Below are 20871 nucleotides of genomic sequence, written 5' to 3'. Positions count from 1 at the left end.
TGTGCAGCTCAGTACATTAATCAGAGATGACCTAGGTACCTGCAGGCTGAATCGAACAGTCCGATTTTTAATATATTCATAATATAGTGTTCACATCTGTGTTACAGCCTGTTACTAAGGGATTCCCAACTATAGCCGACACGGCAACTAAGGGGCGGGGGGGGGTATGTAAAAGTGATTTCCTCATCAAACAAACTAAGATCTCCAGCTACCAGCCTGCCTGCCACCCAACGCTCAGTCTTTTTGGTGCAGGCATTAATAATCTTTTAATACGCGAAGCACTTACAGGAAGTTGCCTAAGATATGTTATTGTAACTTGTGTTGAATTGCATCAAGGGATGTCACTCTTTAAATACAGAATTTTGGTACTATACAGTTTAATGTAATAGTGCATATGACTTGAAAAGTTTGCCTGTTTTGTGTTCATCCAAACTTCTTGGCTTTTGATAATTTGCTTGCTTTGTCGAAGCTGTTCTGCAGAACCTGAGGGGCATAAACTTGATGCAGAGCTCTTATCAACCAGCCCACTTCCTTCTGCACTGGCTGATCACTGATAAACAGTTGACGACCAACCTTTAATTATCTACGAACATACAAGGAAAATGCAAAATGTTATTGACTCGTTAATGAGTCATTCTGTTTAAAACAAGTTATATGTAGTCTGGAACATAAAGAGAACACAGTCAGTGACCAAAGTCTGCACTATTACTATATAAAATGTTCTTTGTTAAAAAAATATGCAGTGCCTTCAAACCATGTTTACATCGGATGATAAATGACTCTCAGGCTGTATTGCACACTGGCCCATGTTTTCGAGACCCGAATCTTATATTGTTTTACCAGAGCGTCCTCCGCCCCACCAAAGACAGCTCTGCTTTAATACAACGATGTCAAAGCGCCCTATGCATGAGTTTGTTGATACTGCGCGTAAGATCTCGGTGTCCGAGATCAACTTGGCAGAAAAACATACAGTGGTTAAAAAAATGTCCCTCTTGAAAAAAAAGGATTATATTTTAAAAAATCTAAATGGAACACGTGGCAGTATGATGGAAGTTTGCAAATAGTATGGATACCTAAAACCATACTTGTGGTTAAAACACGTAAAGGTGCACCTCCACTACCTGGAAACCTCTACATCGACCTACCACTCCATAGAAAGTACCACAGCTGAGAACATAATTACATGAAATTATGCACATTTAAGGGTTAGGGTTGTGGTATAGGTAGGAGAAGGGGCTGGTCAGTGCCAATGTAATGATATGGCTGATGTGGTGGCGTTGATATAGTGATCAATTCCATTATATTCTTATCTTGTAAAGCATGCTGAGGTATTCGACCTCCATAAGTAGAGGACAAACCCCAAATTCCTTTTGGGACACTGTTTTCAAATGAATGCTAGACCAGGCCTTTTCCTAGTAGTCTTCAATAGGAATAATTTTACAATTGCACGTGGCCCGAAAAAGAAAGGTTTGGAGACAATTGTGTTTCTGTAGAGGGACAACTTCTGAGTGCTGTTTAAAAATGGACTTTTAACATCAACACATAAGAACCTAAAGGCTCTGCTACCACTGGAGGTAAGCTCAGTAAATTTTACTAACACGATCACGACCGCTTGAATAAAGCATTAATGCTCAATTCTAGTAGCTACGGGCCCTGTCTAGTATTTTGTGCAAATGCTGCTTTCATTCCCCATTCGAAGTATCATTTTCCTTTCTTAAGTTACCCTTTGGAGGAAGATGAAGTGAAAAGAGGGAAATGCAAGGATAATATCTTTTAGTCCAGAAGCAAGATCAAATTTATATTTCTTTTTAATGCAAAGGGAGATTTGCCACTTGTACGAACCCAGCAGAAGGGCAGAGGAATTTCCAAAGTTCAGGAGTCCATAATAGGTTGGATATTTTCGAAGTAGTGCTGATTTAACACATACCTCCTGGTCATGTAAGCATTCTCAGCACGACAAAACATAGGTAAGGCTGATAATGGAACCAGTCTGTGTAAGATGAAAAAAAAATCCTTCAGTGAGTGCAAAGTGCTATTTTTGATGTGCTCAATCTAGCACTCCATCTACAAATCAAGGCTAGCTACTGCAACTTCAAAGGGGAGGAACTGTTAATGCCTTTTAGTAGCCTCCACAGTGCCTACTTATTCTTGCACTGCCCTAGAACCTCCCCTTGCTACTAAAAGCTCCTCCCCTTTACACCTGTATGGTACGTGGCACTAGACTAACGATTCCTGTGCGCTAGGCATGTGGCTAGCACCAGGATTCACCTTATTATAATGCATGTTCCCAATTCAGAAAATGGAGCAAAAGCCATTCAAATATCTGCCCACAAACACTATTAAAAGGTCACTTCAAACAAATAGTTAACAAATATATCATCTATGGTTTAGTGACAGAAACAACAAACCAGCTCATGGGTATGTAGTAGCATGCTTCCAGTGTCATAGAAAATTCTGCACTATAAAAGCTAAAGGAACACCTGTTTCAGTATTAAATTAGTCAACAAAAAGACAGTGAAAAAATACTATCTTTATGGTGTACAGCCTTTCCCTCCAAAATCGAGAAGACTGATTTACAGTAGATTATGGTTGAGGGTGGAAGATCATGATTCCATTTTTGAAGCAGCACGGTATGTGACCAGAGGCTGAAGCATCCTTCAAAATCCAAGGGCGCTGACTGGTGATCCTATGGAAGAAAACAGATAAAAAGCAAGGTTTACTTAAAGGAGCGGAATTAACCCAGGAAATAATTAACGCTCTTTATATGTAAACATCTACGTCTGCTATCGACCCAATGAAATCTAAGCCGAAGCAAACACAAAGGTATTAGAACTAAAACTGTTTTTTTCTCGCTTATTAGCACATACTGATATATATGTATATGCCTATATATTTTTTCTTTTTACTGTACACAGCATTAAGTGACAGATCTCTATCCGTGGAGAGTGGCCCCAATTTGTCTAAAAAAAGTATGTATTTTGATATGGAAGTACTACAAGACCGAGAGTGTAATCCGGATTCTACACACAAGTAATCCTCGGACTAAATGGGTATGGTGCTTTTTTCCCCTTTTTTTCAGCCAAATGGATCTCTTATTCTAAATTGGACACACATTAACATCATGACAGATGGTATTGACCTTTATTAGTCTCGACCCTAAAATCCAGGGTTTCTAATAGTGTCACAAAGTGCTGATCCGATAGGTACTGCATTCAGAGCAGAACATTAAATTTACTGGGGCTTACCCCCCGTACTGACTCACTACAACCTTCATTACACACAAAAAACGATTCCCTCACACACAAGACAACACAAGCAGCAGCAGTGCACGCTTACCTCGCAGACAGAATAGGTAAATCAGAGGCAGCAGAAAATGTGTGGGTGCTTCCTGGCCTCAACAGTATACAGGCAGACTTAGGAGACTAGGGGCATGCTACAGAGGATCTTGTCTTCAACGTGTGTGCCAGAAGAACTAGTTACTTACCTTGGGTAACCCTCTTTCTGGTGAATACTCTAGCTTACTGCAGATTCTTCACCTTTAGAATATCCCTAGCTGCCATAGCGGATCTGGAAAATTACAAATACTATCCCAATGCTCCACTAGGTGATGCAGTACAGCTCCACTTTTACTTTGTCCTGTCTGGAAGTGTTGAACAGAGCTGCATATCAGCATCACCACTGTGTGTGGACCTCAGTTTCTTTCTGGTCTCTGTCCATGCCACGAGAGTACCAGTGTGCAGATCTCTACCTGGGATGCATTTTAGATGGAAAAAAGATTGGAGGGCAGGAAGGAATCTGCTGTTATTCCACAGAGTATCCACCAGAAAGAACGTTTCACATGGTAAATAACTTGTTCTTCTGATGGCTACTTCTAACAACAGATACCTATCCTTTAATATTTGTATCTAATAGAGACTTCTAGCTGCGATTCCTTACCTATGAATTCTTACCAGGCGTCAGACTGGATGCAGAAGGTTTTTCGTGAGCAGTACCCTGTGCACCGGTAAGTGGGGTCGATTGGCTCTGTGTTCATCATCAACGGTGTCCACGCCAGAAGTGTAACCGTGGTACCTATACAGACGTCACCCAGATGCACTGGCGTCAGGTCTTTTCTTTCTACGCCAGCCAGAGCCGATCCACAAGAAGAGCTACCCCTCAGTCACTTTTTGACTGGACTTTTTCTTGACAATTTCTGAGGTATGCCTCTTGGTATTCGAGGATGTCATCACGCAATATGGGTTTTAAGCCCTGCAGAGTCTGTCACTGGCTGATGTCGTGCTCCAATTGCTGGGACATGCATCAGAAGGCTTTCAGGGAGCAGTTCCTAAAGCTGATGGTGCAACTCCGTGCAGGTCCAGATCCTGCTCGAGGAGAAGGTCCAGGGCCAGTCACGCAGCCGGAAGTCATTGTTGTCCCGTTCCAAGTCTTTGGGATGATCCGGTAAGTCAAGACACAAGAAGAAGAGCAAGAAGTCGAAGCGGTCTTAGACTTCTCATCCGTCGGCAGCCGCGACAAGGGAGCATCAGCATTCTAGGACTCAGACTTTAGAACCTGCATGTGGGCCAGCTCTGCATATTTCCTGACTTTCCAGGAGCCGGAGCAACCCTTGCCCAACTTAAGGAGTTTTATAGGGCCATGCACCTCATTTTATAGCACTCTTTGGGGCCTGAAGGTGGGCCAACTGGGTCAGAGTTGGAGGGGGGCCCCATCTGGTTCTACACTGGCGGCTTGGGCTTCGATGGGCCCCCGAGGATCCAGTTCTTGACTCGGACAGACATCGATCGTGCCATCTCGACCTTCCCTGGCATCAGTCTCAATGTCAACGCTCCCAGCGCCATCCCCATTGTCTTCCCTGACTCCAACATGGAACCAGATGGGCATCGCCCGACACCGACTCCTATGCCAGCAGGAGCCTTGCCTCCTAGATCGGAGACTGATGGGGAAGACTGGGAGGGGTCGCTGGACCCTTTAGAATACCAGCCCTATGAAGAAGAAATGGCCTGGCGTGAGGATCAGGGTCAAGCCAGTGGACTGGACTCCTCTCCAGATACTGATATGCTTTCTCCCCCTACCGTGGCTACAGAGGAGGAGAATTCCTATGCAACAGTGGTGAGGTAGGCAGCTGAGGTTCTAGACCTTCAACTGCCCTCCGTAGAAGTTAAGAGCATCATCTTGACAGAAGTGCTGCAACTGGGTGCTTCCTCCTATGAACCCCTGCTCCATTTCAATGAAGTCCTCACCAACGTCCTTCTGGAAACGTGGTTCAAGCCCAGCACAGGGGCTCCAGTAAATACGACAATTGCCCACCACCCTGCCACACGGGCCCCATTTTCCTCACCTACCACCCTACCCCTAGAGCTTAGTGGTCCAAGCTTGTACTTCCCATGGCGTATTCTCTGCCCCACCCCCAGAAAGAAAATGCAAGAGGCTGGCATAACTTGGCTAACAAAATGATTTCTTTCACCAGCCTTGCTATGCTGTCAGCGAACACCGCATGCTTATTGGTCTGCTATTCCCACACACTGTGAGACAAGGTTGCGGAAGTGCTGCCACAGGTCCCGGAGGAGGCTTGGGCCATTCTCTCACAAGTAGTCAAGGATGGGAGAGACACACCAAAGTTCACTATATGCTGTGGTTTGGACATGACTGACTCGCTGGGCAGAGCAGTTTCAACGACAGTGGCAGTCAGCCTGGCTGAGAACGTCTGGCTTTTCAGGGGATGTCCAGGGTTCTCTCATCAACAGGCCGTTTGATGGCACCTGTCTTTTTGGAAGCACAACAAAAGGATGACGGACAGAGTGCTGAACAATGCAAACACTCACCCCCAGTCACAGATCTGGGTATAATCCATTGTCCTTTTGCTCACCATGCCACCCCAGTTTAGACCCAGCGATATGCAAATCAGTCTTGACCCTGTTCCTCATGGGAACAGTCCAGCCCGAACTGCCAAGCCAAGTCCTCCCTGGACCGGAAACAAGCATTCTGGGACCAGTTTCAGGGTATCACCTTTCATCAGCCTGGCTAGCTTGAACCCAGTGGCACAGTGAGCACGGGCCCCACGTCTGGGTATACCCTTCCCACTTAGGAGATGGCACAAGGTCTCTTTCAGCAGTGGGGACAGCCTTGGTTAGATCTGTTTGCCTCTGCCAAGAACGTGCAATGTCAGCAGTTTGCATGCTGGAGTTTCCAAGGTGGCTCTAGCTCAGAGGTTCTTTTCGTCTCAAGTGGAGGTCAGGCCTCGTGTATGACTTTCTGCTCATACCACTCTGGCACAGAGTGCTCAAGAAGATCAGAAACAACCGGGCCCACGTCATCCATGTGGCTCTGGACTGGGCACAGCGAGTCTGGTATCCCAAGCTTCTGAATGAGTGTCAATCACACAAGCGTTTTGGGTGGACGACCAATTCTTCGTGGGGTATGTAGGCCCATTTCTGCACCACCTGACCTTTCTTCTCACCATCTCTCGATGGGTCATCCTCTGCATCAAAATCTGTTACTCACTGGTGAAGAAACAGCCTTTTGAAGGCTTACAAGATCGTTCCACCAGAGCTAAGGCTGCGACCAGTGCTTTAGTACGTGGAATCCCAGTCCTGGATATCTGCCAGGCAGCAATGTGGGCTTCCCTGCACACATTTACTAAACATTACGTCCTGGAAAGTCAGGGCCGCGGGGACGGGCTGATCATCCGTTTAGTCCTTCAGGACTTCTTAGTCTGAATTTGTCCACAGACCCACCACCTGGGTCAGTACTGCTTGGATATCTATTCATAGGTAAGGAATCTGCAGCTAGAAGTCTCTATCGGATAAAAAAGTTACTTACCTTCGGTAACACCTTATCTGGTAGAGACTATATCTAGCTGCAGATTCCTCACCAACCCACTGATCTGCCCTGCTCCACAGAAAGATTTCTAAGGCCAGGGCTATTCCCTTTTAGGACCTTAATTTGGACACACCAGTGTCATTGCTTTTCATGGCTCCGCGCTTCTGGTGTGGAAAGTCATGAAAAGTAAGTGACAACAGCTCGCCAATGCAGCACTTATATAAGTGAAGCAGACGTCACCTTCAGCGCCGTGCAAAGCCGACAGCCACCACCTACTGGCTTGCAGAGGGTACTCATGAAAAATCTTCCAGATACAGTCTGACGCATGGGGAGAATTCAAAGGTAAGGAATTTGCGGCTAGATATACTCTCTACCAGAGAAGGCATTACCAAAGGTAAGGAACTTGTTCATCTGTATTTCTAGTTGCCATTATTTCGGCGAATCATGTCAATGAGTTACAAACACTGAGTCTTCTTCAGCCTTTTAGCAACTTTTTTCTTGACAAGTTGGTTCTTCGAACCAGAGCTACTTTCCTTCCCATGGTTGTGACCCCTTTCCATCTGGGTCAATTGACTACTCTTCCTTTATTCATTCTGTCCCCCCCTGCATCCCACCAGAAAGGAGGAGAGGCTGCACAGTATGGCTTCGAAGAGGGCACACATTTTATACATTTACTGCACCAGGGATTTCAGTACTGATGACCAGCTCTTTGTAGGGTATGCGGGCAATAGGAAGGGCAATGCTATCCAGAAGAACAACTTATAAAGGCGGGCTGTCATTTGCATTAAGAAGTATTAATGCTTTGGCACAAAGGAACCTCCAGAAGGCACATTCTAACAGAACCAAGTCTTCCACTTTAGCCTTGGCTTAAGAAGTCTCTGTGGCGGACATCTGTTGACAGGCCACATAGGCATCTCTCCCCACTCTAGCTGAGCATTACCGATTGGACTCAGAAGTACGTCAGGATGGACATTTCACCTGCCCAGGACTTCCTTGTCTAAGTTTCTTCTCTAACCATTACTTCAAGTCCCTCCTCTAAGTATCCATCACAATAAAAAGTTCTTCTGTAAAGTTCTTTCTGGTGGATACTCTATCTACCTGTAGATTCCTCACCTGTCACGCTCTCCAATCGGTCTTGAAGTATGGCTGCACGTTATAATTGTAAAGTCCTATAGCAGAATGGTCACTTGCATTAGGTAATAAGGTTCCAACAACATTGCTGCACTACACCGCTACTCATAGAATGTCATTGTTGTCCTTTAGCCTAACTGTTGCGGAAAAATGGATTGGATATTGACTCAGCTCAACAGGATGGGCACTTTACGGCTCTGGTTACGTCCATCCATCGTCAAAACAGAGTCACCTATCGGAGTGCAAGAACTATGCCAAAGTTTGCAGATCCAGTCTGGCACATGGGATATTCAAAAGGTGAGAAATCTGCGGGTTGATAGAGTATCTGCTGGAAAGAACTTCACCAAAGTTGAGTAACTTTTTCTATTAGTACAACTGAACATACCAAATACAATAATGATGAACTTAGCAACTATTCTCTGAGACTGGTACGAAATGTGCAATATGTTTCGATTCAGATACTGGAGGACTGATGTCCTGTTGAAAACTGATGCAATGACACAGTGCTTAAATTGTAAATAAAAACGCAATGGTGCCCAAAGCCCTCCTCTTAAATATGCGGCTGCTGCAATTAAATGTGCAGACACGGAATACTGAGGCAGCGTAATCCTGAAGCCATCTCCGGCGTCTTCAGTCCATTTACAGCCAATCCCTGCTCACTCCTGCAGCTTTCTGCTTTCTCTCATTGTGACACTTTTTTGTTTTTCTCTTCCTCTGTCTGTCCCATATGTGCCTTTTGCTCGCAATAAATGTTTGAGGCAGAAAATTAAGCATCAGCCCTCAAAAATAGGTGCTGGAGCTCCGCACCGGAAGCAACAAGCATAAATTAAGCTCTTCATGGATATGATTGATTAAAAGAAAGGTGTTTTTGTTGCTGAAGAAAGTTAGCTGCTGCCCAGCCTTTGAGACAGGGCTACTAGAGGTACCACTACAGGTGATGTGCCGAGTTCCCAATATGATTTAGAAGGAATCCTTCGACATGTTCTATGTTTTGGATGTGTTCTATTGCAAGAGAAAAGTAACCCTTCTTTTGCGGCAGACAACCAGTTTGTGGTCAGGGTCTTGGATAAGCTGAACATTTTGAGAACTCATTGGCTACGTGCTATGTCAGAGTTGGCTATCTCTTGAGGAGAACCATTGAGTCCCTGGTGAAAGTTGTGACATAGTATAGATAGGTGGTGATCCAGGATGCCTATTGGGCCACCTGAAGTGGGAAAAGGTTGTAGGTAACAATGTTTTTTGGGGGGAGGGTTCAGTAGTTTGTTGAGATTTATAAGTGATAATATGTCATACTTTATAGTCTGTGTGCTGAATGTGGCAGTACAAGTACAGTAAGATTAGTGGGAAAAGTGAAATTTGCACTTTTAGGTTTTTTTTTTTTTTTGCCACATTGTACAACCTTTGTACAAAATATTATAATATATTACAATATATTTATATGGGTGTACCTATATATGTAGTACATATAATAATGTATATATGTATATTAATTATGTAATATGACTGTATAATTACTTTTGTATGGTATGGCCTGGCCTGTCATTATATGGTATGGTATTTTATGGGGGAAACTTCTTTAACAAAGCGTTGTTAAGGACACAGATGTTTTGCACGCTTGCCTGAACAATGCATGGCTTTTTTTGTGCCTTAACCATGCATGTGCTGAACTATGCATATGCGTGGGTAAGGCACAGAAAAAGCCATGCGGTCTGTCAGAGATGTGGCACAGAGACGGCTGGGAGGGGTGGGCGGGGGAGGGCGGGATCGATGTTGTAAAGCTAGGTACACTTACAGCACACTGCCCTATATGGATGACCAGGTAGGTGGAGGTGAGGTCGAGGATCAAGAGGCTCCCGTAGAGTCTTCGTACCTGGCAGGGCAGATGGTACTCGATTACCAGGTTATCCCACTTAGCTGAGATTCGATATTTGGGGTAGGCCTGAGCCCAGGTTTTCATACAGTGTTCTCAGGCAGAGATCACTGAGGGAGCTGATGACTTCCATCTACAAGTGATAAGACATTTGGCAAGCAGAAGACCTATATCAATGAAACACGTGTTGACCTTGTTTTTCTTGGTTCAGCTGAACACATTTAAGAGACATACCTCCCATGGGTGCAATGAGGTGCACCCTGTACAGATTGTTCAGCAAGTGGTGACACCCTGCCAGTACTGATGAGCACATCCAGAGCATGTGTAAGAAGTCAGCCTCAGGCAAGTGGCAGCAGAAACAATGATATGTTATGGGTTGATATTGTATACTATAGCATAGCCTGTCCTTGATTAGTATGGTATAGTCTGGCCTGTCACTATATGGTATGGTTTGTTATTGTATAGCATGGTATGGCTTGTCATTGTATGGTATTGTTTGGTGTGGTATGGCCTGTCAGTGTATTGTATTGTATAGTATGGTATGGTATGTATGCTATGGTTTGGTAAGGCCTGCCATTCTATTGTCTTGCAAAGTATTATATAGTATGGTATGGTCTGTTATTGTATAGAATAGTATGCCCTGTCATTGTACGATATTCTTTGGTATGGCCTGTCACTGTATTGTATGTTATGACTGTGTTAAGGATTGTCATTGTATGGTATTATTTGGTGTGGCATGGCCTGTCATTGTATTGTATATCACAGTATGGTATAACCTGTCACTGTATACTATGGTATGGCAAGGCCTGTCATTGCATAGTATTTTATGCTCTGTATAGTATGGTATGGCCTGTCATTGTATTGTATGGTATGGCATTGTATACTATGGTATTGCCTACCCTTGTATTGAATGGTATGTTCTGTTGGTATGGTCTCGTATTGTATACCATTGTATGATCATCGTATGATCATTGTATGGCTTGCCATTGTATGGTATTATTTGATGTGGTATGACCTGTCATTGTAGACTATGGTGTGGACCTGTCCTTGTATTGTATGAATAGCCTATTATTGTACAGCATGGTATGGGCTGTCATTGTACAGTATTATTTGGTGTGGCATGGCCTGTCATTGTATTGTATATCACAGTATGGTATAACCTGTCACTGTATACTATGGTATGGCAAGGCCTGTCATTGCATAGTATTTTATGCTCTGTATAGTATGGTATGGCCTGTCATTGTATTGTATGGTATGGCATTGTATACTATGGTATTGCCTACCCTTGTATTGAATGGTATGTTCTGTTGGTATGGTCTCGTATTGTATACCATTGTATGATCATCGTATGATCATTGTATGGCTTGCCATTGTATGGTATTATTTGATGTGGTATGACCTGTCATTGTAGACTATGGTGTGGACCTGTCCTTGTATTGTATGAATAGCCTATTATTGTACAGCATGGTATGGGCTGTCATTGTACAGTATTGTTTGGTGTGGGATGGACTTTCATTGTATGGTCTATCACTGAATAGTATGGTATGACTGTTGTATATCTGATCATTTTATGGTATTGTATGGCCTATCATTGTATCGTACAGCAAAGTAGGGTATGGTCTCTCATTGTATACTATGGTGATGCACAGTCTGTCACTGTATGGTATGCCCTGTCATTGTGTTGTATTGTATTGTATGGTCTATAGTATAGGCTGTTATTGTATAGTATGGTCTATCAATTTATAGCATGGTATGGCCTGTCATTGCATGTTATGGTCTGTGTTGTATAGTACAGTATTGCCTATCATTGTATATTATGATATGGCCTCTTATTGTATAGTATGGGAACACACTGCCAGACATTGTATAATATAGTATGGTGTGTCATTGGACAGCATGGTATGGTATGGCCTGCACTGTATGGTATGGCATAGCCTGTCATTGTATAGATGGGTAATGATATGGGCTATCATTGTATAGTATGGTATTGCCTGTCGTAGAGCATGATATGGTACGGCCTACCATTGTATGTTATGGTCTGTCATCATATTGGATGGTATGACCCGTCGTACACTATGGCATGGTGTGTGTCTGTATGGTATGGTATGGTAGGTATGGTATGGTCTGTCCTTGTGCCGTATGGTAAGTTATGGGCTGACATTGGATGGTATGGTATTATAATGGCCTGACACTGTATAATATGGCAATATAGTGTGGTATGGCTTGTCATTGCATTGCATGGTATGGTATGGTATGGTATGGTATGAATGGCATGTCATTACATGGTATGGTAGGGTAGGGTATGGTATGGTATGGTCTGTCATTTTATAGTATAGTATGGTCTGTCATTTTATAGTATAGTATGGCCTGACATGGTATGGTATGGCCTGTCATTGTATGGCATGGTATGATATTGTGTGATATGGCCTGTCATGTTGTACAGAATAGTACGGGATGGCTAGTCACTGTATAGTAAGGCTATGGTATGGCCTGTAATTGCATAGTATATGTTGTCATTGTCTAGTATGGTATGATAATGTATGGCTTGTCATTATATAGCATGAGATGGGATGGCCTGTCACGTCATGGTATTGCCTACTATTGTATGGTATGGTATGGTGTAAGGAAATGCCTCTTTTTGTATGATCATGCCCCAAATTTTTCAAACTGCATCTGCAGAAAGGTTTGCCAGTTTAATGATAGCCTCAAACTCCTGTCGAGAACCAAGGGTCTTATCGGGCTGGCGGACTTTGCCTGTCCACTGCCATTGGACCTACCACCAGAACCAAGCTGCAGAGAACCCCACCTACGAGCGGGTCACCAAGAAAAGAAACAGAAAAGTTTCTAAGTGGAAAGGTAAATGTTTGACCTGGATGAACCCCACCCCTTTATCCAACCACTGCTCCATCGCAGTCTGCCTGAAACTTTCACTTTGGTTGGGACCCTCATGTTCATGGCTCGTAAAATACAGCTACAAGTAAAAAGCAGTGATTTATGAAACTTTTTGAGTGAATTGCAGTGATTTATGAAACTTTGAAAATTCATAACTCCAGTTCCTTTCATCATATGAAGATAAAAACAAATATTATTTTTAAAAATTAGGTGGGGTTTGTATTTTGCTGTGTTTCTTAATTATAAACTGTTTCGATACTGATAAATACTTGATACTTGTCCCTTTAAGATAAGCTTGCATTCTCTGTGCCAGAGCTACCCAGGACTGAGCTAAGATTTAAACTGAAGTAACCTAACCGGGCCTGATAAAGACTAGCAGCATTATTACTTGGGAAGGCCTCACATCCACCCTATATATCCACTCTCTCCCATATAGTATGGCCTGTTATTGTATGGCATGGTTTTCATTGTATTGTATGGTACAACCCGTCATTTATATACTGTGGTATGGCACTGAATAGTATGGTCTGCCATTATATTGTACAGTATGGTGTATGGTACAGTATATCCTTTCATTGTTTAATATGGTATGGCCTGTCATTGTATCATATAGCATGGTACGGTATGTATGGCCTGTCATTCTATGGTTTGGTATGGTATAGCCTGTCGTTGTATAGTATGACTATGGTATGGCCTGTAATTGTATAGTAGCATAGTGTGGCATGTCACTGTATGGCAAGGCCTGTCATTGTATAGTATGGTATGGCCTGTTATTTTATAGTATGTGATGGCATGGGAACACATGGCCTATCACAGTATGGTGTAATCTGTCGTGTCACGGTATGGTATGGCCTATCATTGTATAGAATGGTATGGTAAAACAAGTTACTTTCCTTTGGTAACTCCTTTGCTTTTAGAGACAATCTAGCTGCAGATTCCTTACCTTAGATTTACCCACAGGAGTCGGGGTGGATCTGGAATTTTTTAATGAGCAATACCCCTGCATAGAGGGGTAAGTGGTGTCATTTGGCACCGTGTGGCAGAAGTGACATGCCTATGCAGGCACATAGCCAGTGTTTGGTATCAAACATCTCAGAATAATAAACCCTCACTGATTCCAGTGATGGATTTATTAAGAAATGCACACAGAGGGCACTTTAGAGGTGCCCCTTGAAAACGTATTAGCTACTAGTGTGTTGACTGACTGGTCCTGACCAGTTCAGCCACCACAGACACGTTTCTGGTCCCCCACTGTGAGAGCCAGTGCTCTTGAGGCCCAGATACAAAAGCCTGCCCTGAGCAGAGAGGTTACCTCCTCTCCCAGGCAGAATGTGCATTCCAGGACGTAGAGCTTCAAAGGATTGCTGCCTTTATAATGCAACGCAGGTCTCTCCAAATGGTGGAGCTGACCAACCCCCCTGTACTGACCCCACTTCTGGCAGCAGCACAGGCAGAAAAATTAGTTACATTAGGAGGAGTGCCCACTTCATGCCAGTCCCACCCCTAAGGTGGACGAGCTGAAGTGGACACTACTTTTTAAATTACTCCATCTTGTTTGGAAGGAATTAGACCATTAGGGTTATGCCCACTTCCCGGAGGAAGTGGTCATAAGAATGATATAGTCACCGTGAAGGTGGTTAGCCCATTGGCTACTGCCTGGAACTCCCTGTAACACCTCTAAATTGAGTATTTAGGTGGCACCCTTGAACCCTAGAACTCAGATTCCTGACACAGATACTATAGCATCGCACCAGCGGAGAAGACTACAGACACCAACTGGTCTGTCTGCAGCTTTCAATGATTCTGCATCAAAAGGTTCTGCAGCCCAGCAACCTCCAAAGCCCTGGGAGGACTGCCTGCCTTCGACAAACACCAAGATCTCCCACGGACATCTGAACTGTCCAGAAGAAACCAAAAATAAAGAAAAAGAACTCTACCCTGAGGAATCGCGAAACTGCACCCGACGCCCATGGCCTGAGTCCATGTGGCCCACCAGTCCTGTGAAGGTTCCCCAGTGAGCCCTAGTCCACCATAGGTTGACCCCTGCCGGACTCTGCCTCAAAGCCTGCAGCCTCAATCCAAAGACTCCCCCCTACTGCAATCACCCAGTAAGCTGTTTTCCGACGTCGAAAAACACCCCTGCATCCAGAGCCCCTGGACCTTTGGGAGCTGGACTGATGGGGTCCATGAGTCCCTCAGCATCCGAACGTACCTGGGCAGCTGCGGGTTTTCTTCTTTCAGCCTCATGTCCGTGCCTGCAGCCTTTTTCCAAAACCGACCTCCTCCATTGACTTGCATTGGGTGGCCAATGCTGTGTTGGCACTCTGCTCCCGGCTGCCCCTGTGCCGTTGAGGATGTAAATTTGCTGCTGCCTTGTGGCCCCTCTTGTACTTACCTCAACCCGAGGAGATCGACCCCCGACACTGCTTTACTCACCTGTGAGCAACATCTTCATTCACCCCCAGTCTCCATTGGTTAAAACTGGGCACCTGAGCCCAAATTTTGACCTCCGCTCCTGTGCCACTGAGGGTGCACTCTCGGTGCTGATTTGAACCTTGCCTGGTGTTGATCTTAAAAACGAAAGACTGGATTTGTAAGTCATGTACTTACCTGCAAAACTGTATTCTTGTTTTCTCTCATACGTTAAAATTGAAGACACTGAAAATTGCACAGTCAATTTTTGAAACTGAAAAGTATTTTTAATGTAAAAACTTCTTAACGTATAACAAAGTTCTGGGGTTCAAAGCATATATAAAAGCAAATGCTATTTTTCTAATTTGGTCTCAGATTTATTCTTTGATCATGTGTCTCATTTATTGCCTCTGTGAGTACAACAAATGATTAACCTGACTCCTTGATAAGCCTAACTGCTCACCCACACTACCACCAAAAGAACATTAGACCTATCTATCTCTGCCTCAGCAAACCTTTGGGGATTCCCTGGACTCTCTGCACAGTGTACCATACAGAGAGCCAGCGTTCTACACTGGTGAACTAAGGAGAGATGGCCAACCGTCAGCCTGTAGTAAGAGGGTGGCATGAGTGGAGGGGTAGTCACGAAGGGGAGGGAGTAGCTCCTCCGAGCAATCTTGAGAACCCAGCAGTCTGATGTTATTGGTCTCCAGAGGTACAGGTGATGACGTATCCAACCATTGTCTGCCCATGATGGTCAGAGGGCAAACTAAAAAGGCTTGGAGGCTGCCGGAAGGGTGGTGGACTTGGTCGACATCTAGCAGCCTGACCCATGGGGTCTATGGGTGTCACACCTTGGCCACGGAGAGGCTGGGAAGTTTGTGGGCTATGGTGGCTGGGTGGGAGGAGACGCGGGCTGAAAGCCCCTTCTGTGGCCACTTAAGGAGCGAAAGGCATACTGGGGCTATGGAAAGGCCCAAGGACCCGCCGTAGCTCTGCTGTCCTTGAAGCACTGCAGCTCTGCTGAAGGACCTGGCTGTAGCTCTCCTGTCCTTGAAGCACTGCAGCATCACGGCTGACCCTGTCTCCGAAGAGATGGGAGCCATCAAAGAGCATGTTTATAAGTGAAGCTTGGATATCCCCTGAAAAGCCAGTTTACCTCTGTGAGGTGTGGTGCTGTAAGGCCACCGCCAAAGAAACTGCTCTGCCAAATGAGTCAGTCGTGCCCAGCCCATGCCTGATTGGGAACTTAGTTGGATCTCTCCCGTCAACATAGCTAGAGAGAGCATGACCCGGACCTCCACTGGGGCCAAAGGTAGTACCTGCACAACAGAATCCCAAAGGGAATGCACGTAACGTCCCAAAAGGCATGCAGTGTTCACAGACCATAATGCCAGGCTGGGAGAAGAAAACATCTTCTTACCCAAGGTGCTGAGCCTTTTGGATTCCCTACCCAGTGGAGTGGTAGGGAATGTGTCAGGATTTACTCAGGAAGACGAATCTTGGATCACAAAGCTCTCTGTGGTTGGGTGAGGAAAGGGGGGCTCCTTGGGGCGGGGCAATGCCGGCGGGCAAATGTACTGTTTTCAGAAGCCCCTGTGCAGTGCTTGGACTAGGCCCAAAGGAGGACGTCATTAAATGGGAGAAGCAGTTCTGAAGGGGTGACTTCTGGCTGAAGCACCTCCGTCAAGATGTTAGTTTTGACATTCACAGAATGTAGCTGAAGATCCAGGACTTCGGCTTCCCTCCTACCCACCATAGCAAATGTGGCACCCTCCTCCTTAGCTACAGTAGGAGGAGACCAAGCCACTATCTGCGGAGATGTCCCTATTTACATGAGTTATAGTTACCTTCCGGCACAAGTTATAGTTACTTGAGATCAACTCTAACTATAACAGGTGAACTTCTATGGTTTGGTACGTTTAAAGTGTGTGCTTAACTATAATGTCCCTGTAACCATTGGTTATTTTTAAGTGAATGAATATATATATATATGTTCGATGGCATGTGTAGCTGCAGATACACATGCTTTGCACATCCCGCCATCTAGTGTTGGGCTCAGAGTGTTACAAGTTGTTTTTCTTCTAAGAAGTCTTTTCGAGTCACGAGATCGAGGGACTCCTCCCCTTTCGGTTCCATTGCGCATGGGCGTCGACTCCATCTTAGATTGTTTTCTTTCCGCCATTGGGTTCGGACGTGTTCCTTTTCGCTCCGTGTTTCGGTTCGGAAAGATAGTCAGAATCTCGGAAAAATCGTCGGTATTGTTGGCGTTCGGTATCGGGTTAGTTACAACAGATCGACACCGAATTTTGAAGAGCTCCGGAGGCCGTTCGGGGTTTTCGATCCCCCGTCTGGGCCTGGTCGGCCCGACCACCTGTCTCTTCAAGGCTAATGGAAAGGACCCCATTCCGCTTCTGCCCCAAATGTCACAACAAGTATCCTTATACAGATCAGCATCTGGTCTGTAACTTGTGTTTGTCTCCAGAACACAAAGAAGATACTTGTGAAGCCTTTCGAGCGTTTAGGTCAAGGAAGACACTAAGAGACCGAAGAGCGAGAAGACTACAAATGGCGTCGGCGCCGACAGGACAAAAACACTTGGAGGAGGAAGAAGAAGCCTTCTCCATCGAGGACGAGGTCGATCCCGAACAGACGCCGAAAACCGTGAGTAAGACGCACAAAACTCACGGAAAGACCACTAAAGCCCAGGGGACGCCACAGTCAACAGGCCATGGCTTAACCCGAAAAATAGGTGACCGATCATCGGCACCGAAAAAGGGCACGCATGTGTCGAAGACATCCGACTCCGGTCGAGATACCGGCACAGAGCAGACTCGACCCCGAGATAGCGGGTCAGAGCAAGTTCGGCACCGAGAGGGCGGCACCGAAATGAATCGGCACCGAGACCGGAACGCCAAAAATTTAAAAAGTGTTGTCGGAGCCGAAAAAGACAGCCGAAAAAGTTTCCATTCCGAAACATCCGGCCTCTGAACCGAAAACAGGTTCCTACACAGAGGAACAGGGACTGTCCTCACAAATGCAAGGACATAGGTTCGGACAAGAACTAGAGTCAATGGAGCCAGACTACACTCAGAGAAGGCTCCACATCCAAAAGGACACAGGGAAGATAAGTACTCTTCCCCCAATTAGGATGAAAAGAAGACTTGCCTTTCAAGAAAAAGACAAGCAGCCACAGGCAAAGGTGGCAAGACAAGTAACACCACCACCATCTCCACCACACTCAACGCACACATCACCGGTGGCCACTCCACCACTGATGCAATCCCAAACTCATACTGGAATGAGTCAGGATGATCCCGACGCATGGGATCTTTATGATGCGCCAGTGAGACCGTCGCCACCTGAGGACAGTACAGCCTACACACAGGTGGTGTCAAGAGCAGCGGCGTTTCATAATGTCACCCTGCATGCAGAGCCTATTGAGGATGACTTTTTATTTAACACACTATCCTTCACACATAGCCAATACCAAAGTCTCCCTATGCTACCTGGAATGCTAAAACACTCCAAACAGGTGTTTCAGGAGCATGTGAAGGGCAGGGCTATAACTCCAAGGGTGGAGAAGAAATACAAGCCACCGCCAACAGACCCTGTATACATAACACAGCAATTAACACCAGGCTCTGTGGTAGTAGGGGCAGCTCGCAAGAGAGCGAACTCACACACCTCAGGAGACGGACCACCTCCAGACAAGGAGAGTCGCAAGTTCGACGCTGCGGGGAAAAGGGTTGCAGCACAAGCGGCCAACCAATGGCGCATTGCCAACTCACAGGCATTGCTAGCGAGATATGATAGGGCTCATTGGGACGAAATGCAACATTTCATTGAACACTTACCCAAAGAGTTCCAAAAAAGGGCACAACAGGTGGTGGAGGAAGGACAGAGCATTTCGAACAATCAAATACTCTCTGCAATGGATGCAGAGGATACAGCTGCTAGGACAGTAAATACAGCAGTGACCATAAGGAGACACGCATGGCTGCGTACATCAGGATTCAAGCCGGAAATACAACAAGCCATGCTGAATATGCCATTTAACGGACAGCAGTTGTTTGGGCCGGAGGTGGACACTGCTATCGAAAAACTTAAAAAAAGGACACAGATACTGCCAAAAGCCATGGGCGCACTCTACTCCCCACAGAGCAGAGGCACATTTCGTAAAACACAGTTTCGAGGTGGGTTTCGAGGACAAAGCACAGAACCCTCAACCTCACAAACAAGGCCCACTTATCAGAGCCAATATCAGCGGGGAAGTTTTCGGGGACAATATAGAGGGGGCCAATTCCAAAAGAGTAGAGGGAAGTTCCAAAGTCCCAAAACTCCTCAAAACAAGCAGTGACTTCCAGGTCACAAATCCCCAACACATAACACCTGTGGGGGGGAGACTAACCAAGTTCTACAAACATTGGGAGGAAATAACAACAGACACTTGGGTCCTAGCAATTATCCAGCATGGTTATTGCATAGAATTTCTCAAATTCCCTCCAAATGTCCCACCGAAAACACACAATATGTCAAAACAACACATGGATCTTCTAGAACTAGAAATCCAAGCGTTGTTACAAAAAGATGCAATAGAACTGGTACCAATTCATCAGAGAGGAACAGGAGTTTACTCGCTGTACTTTCTCATACCCAAAAAGGACAAAACTCTAAGACCTATATTAGATCTCAGAACATTAAATACCTACATCAAATCAGATCACTTTCACATGGATGTAATCCCATTGCTCAAACAACAAGACTACATGACAACACTAGACCTAAAGGATGCATACTTCCATATACCAATACATCCTTCACACAGAAAGTACTTAAGGTTTGTATTCCAAGGGGTACATTACCAATTCAAAGTGTTGCCATTCGGGATAACAACTGCGCCAAGAGTTTTTACAAAATGCCTGGCAGTAGTGGCTGCACATATCAGGAGGCAGCAAATACATGTGTTCCCGTACCTAGAAGATTGGTTAATCAAAACCAACACGCAAGAACGGTGTTCACAACACACAAAGTATGTCATAGAAACCCTCCACAAACTAGGTTTCTCACTCAACTACACAAAGTCACACCTTCAGCCGTTTCAAACACAGCAATACTTAGGAGCAACAATCAACACAACAAAAGGGATTGCCACTCCAAGTCCACAAAGGGTACAAGCATTTCACAATGTAATACAGGCCATGTATCCAAAACAGAAGATACAAGTCAAAATGGTGATGAAACTACTAGGCATGATGTCCTCATGCATAGCCATTGTCCCAAACGCAAGGTTGCACATGCGGCCCTTACAACAGTGCCTAGCATCACAATGGTCACAGGCACAGGGTCAACTTCTAGATCTAGTGCTGACAGACCGCCAAACATACACCTCGCTTCAATGGTGGAACAATATAAATTTAAACCAAGGGCGGCCTTTCCAAGACCCAGTGCCTCAATACGTAATAACGACAGATGCCTCCATGATAGGGTGGGGAGCACACCTCAATCAACACAGCATCCAAGGACAATGGGATACTCAGCAGAGACAGTTCACATAAATCACTTAGAACTACTGGCAGTATTTCTAGCGTTGAAGGCATTTCAACCCATAATAAGCCACAAACACATTCTTGTCAAAACAGACAACATGACAACGATGTATTATCTGAACAAACAGGGAGGAACACACTCGACCCAGTTGTGTCTCCTGGCACAAAGAATATGGCATTGGGCGATTCACAACCACA

The 20871-nt window shown here is 45.1% G+C and overlaps 1 protein-coding gene across 2 annotated transcripts in view; it reads right to left on the bottom strand.

Moving 5' to 3' along the window:
• Positions 1 to 1790: 1790 nt before the first annotated feature.
• The window catches only part of DDHD2 (DDHD domain containing 2), a 440822-nt gene continuing 421741 nt past the window's right edge, over positions 1791 to 20871 (bottom strand). The window contains exon 18 of one of the 2 annotated variants that reach the window (XM_069213948.1): positions 1791 to 2686. The gene's annotated coding sequence lies outside the window, so the exon portion shown is untranslated. The remainder of the gene's footprint in view (positions 2687 to 20871) is intronic. The other variant, XM_069213949.1, reaches the window with a different exon arrangement.

Source organism: Pleurodeles waltl, chromosome 11 (genome assembly GCF_031143425.1).
Source record: "Pleurodeles waltl isolate 20211129_DDA chromosome 11, aPleWal1.hap1.20221129, whole genome shotgun sequence".
NCBI classification, from domain to species: Eukaryota; Metazoa; Chordata; class Amphibia; order Caudata; family Salamandridae; genus Pleurodeles; species Pleurodeles waltl.
Note: the sequence above shows the minus strand (reverse complement) of the source record. Positions and strands in the feature narration are given on the sequence as shown.